This window comes from Chinchilla lanigera, unplaced genomic scaffold (genome assembly GCF_000276665.1).
Source record: "Chinchilla lanigera isolate Chin_1 unplaced genomic scaffold, ChiLan1.0 scaffold00029, whole genome shotgun sequence".
NCBI classification, from domain to species: Eukaryota; Metazoa; Chordata; class Mammalia; order Rodentia; family Chinchillidae; genus Chinchilla; species Chinchilla lanigera.
The window spans coordinates 12,368,516-12,371,080 of record NW_004955430.1 but is presented as its reverse complement, the minus strand read 5'-3'; the positions used below and the strand labels follow the sequence as shown (position 1 = coordinate 12,371,080).

Here is a 2,565-nt window from a genome sequence, read left to right as displayed (position 1 = left end):
ATTTTAAATATCTTATGTCTGTAATTGAGAATGTCAAATTACAGCAGATATGGACTGTAGATGTCTGCAGCAGAGAGGCAATATATTTGGTCTGCTATGAAGAGTAATCATGAAAGAAAACATTTTTTTCCTTGAGAAAATATTAAATAGAAATAACATCAAGGAAAAAGAAAAACCTGGTCCCTCAAATAAAGGGGCCATTAATGAAGAGAACAATGTTACTCTTTGCTGACAAAAGCGTTATCCCTGTTATCAAGAATAATGTAGTAACATCTAATTCTTATATATCACAATCAGTCTGGATAATGAACACATACAGAAAAATACAGACACTGCATGGTGATTGAGCAACCCTGGAATAAATCCATAGACTAAATCATAGCATGCATAAATCACTTACACCTAAACTGCTCATTTTACCTGAACAAAGTTTCATTAGTATACTGGTAATTTTCAAGTGATGTAATAAAAAAAATCTGGTCACACTATTTTATTATTTTGCTGAATTATATTTGAGAAAAAGAAACTAGCTACCTCACCTATTTTAATACTAGTATATTCTGGATCACACTATACAAATACATATACAGAAACTTAAAAGATCATAAATTTCCCACAAGGAAACATTATTTATTATAATCACTGATGTGTATTTGCAAAACACAACACTGCAAACATTAGAAGTTTTAAGATTGGGCTTGGGAAAAGTGTATTCTCTACTACAGTGCTGCTGGTGTACTTCTACACAGGCCTCTTAATGACATCAATCAATTGGAGGTAGGAGTTGATCAATGAATTGCTTGACATCCATCATTTCCTGCTGCCATAATCTATGCATCAAGCCTTCATAGGTTTTGAAGGTCACACTGGCTGCATTTACCAACGATTTCAGTTTTTCAACAGTAAGGGAGCCAAACATTAGGGGAACTAAAGGGTCACAATCCCCACGGCACTGGAGAATAGAAATATCTTTCTGGACACCACTGATAGGACCCTGTGGAAATGCAGCCTGAAGTAGAAGCCAGCAACTAAGTGCAGTGACACCTGCCAGTTTCTGCTGTGTGGTTCAAGCCATGTATAAAGATAAAGCTCCTCCCTGAGAAAATCCTCCCAACATAATTCTGTTAGAAGGAATGCCCTTCTTCACCTCTTGATCTATTAAAGTTTTTACATTTTCTGCTGCCTGTTGAATTCCAGGTTCATCCTCCTGAAAATCTGGTGAAAGCCCAATGATATCAAACCAAGAAGGCATAGCCATGTTCATATTTAATGTTACAGGCATAACAGCGGCATGTGGGCAGATATATTTGATATGTGAACTTCTGATACCTGCAAAGGTTTCTGCCCATCCATGCCCGGTGTCTCCCAATCCGTGAAGGAAAACAACCACAGCAAAGGCCTGGTGGGCGGCAGGCATGACTTGCACTATTAATTTATGAGGATTTTGAACATATTAATTTACTCAACCTTCACGAAATCCTATGTAATAGATTCTAATACACATAAGTAAACCTGTGAAAGAAATGTTTCATCCCTTATAAAACAAAGCCCAAGGATAAGTGTTAGTGGTTTTCTAAGACTATTCCCTAAGGACAGGACATAGGATGAAGATTTGGGTGAATTAACTCCTTGAATTAAGGGTGAGAGTCTAGAAGAGTTGAACAAAAACAAGAGGAAACGTCAACATTGAAATGCATTGTCAATAAATGGGTTTCAGAACTAGCCACCTGGGAACAACTCATCAACACTCCTCCCTCACTGGTCAAGAATGGCCCCCGGGGTATTAACTCAGCCCCATTAACTTAGAGAGTGCTAAAATGATTCCCACAGGTGTCCTATGCCATCCTGTCTCAGAGAGAAAGATGAGCCCTTTGCCTTGGCATGAGACACTGTCTGTTCTAATCTACCTGAAGCCTACCAAACCTCTGGGAACTTATCACTACAGAAATGGCAAAAGGAAAATGTGGGGCCAAGAGGATTAGCATTCAATAGAGTATCTCACATCTTCTCTTTGTAATCCCCCTGGAACTGTGCTACTTTCAAACAGGAGGAAGTAACAATATGTCAAGAAATTTGACTTGAAGAAAATGATAATATCTTACCTCAAGGCTGAAAAAATTGTAAAACTTGTCACTAGGAACATAATATTGAGTCACAATTGTCAACAAGTACTTTATTTTTAAGAGAATCTAGGCAGGCAACATTTAAATTTGCCTGTGTGTTGTTACAGAAAGTATAAAGATCTATCTACTGTCTAGGTAAGGCATAATATGTCTCATGCTTATATTTTTTAATCATATGTCACCCTGAAGAAACAGATCATCTAATAGATTGAAGCAATAAAGTACAATGAAGACAATGTTCAAATATCACCAATCTCTATAGGTTACTCCTCAAGTTAAATTTTACAGTATCTGACAATAAAAATGACACCCTTCTACCACTAGTAGAGAAACAGTAAGATCTTTTTTAAAAAATATACCACTCCCTCCAAGCATTAACTTCTGAAAGATAAACAATTAAATATATACTGATGGGGCTGGGGATTTAGCTCAGCGGCAAAAG

At 37.0% G+C, this 2,565-nt stretch overlaps 1 pseudogene; it reads right to left on the bottom strand.

Moving 5' to 3' along the window:
- Window positions 1-763: 763 nt before the first annotated feature.
- LOC102006699 lies at window positions 764-1,417 on the bottom strand (annotated as a pseudogene).
- Between the last annotated feature and the right edge of the window lie 1,148 nt (window positions 1,418-2,565).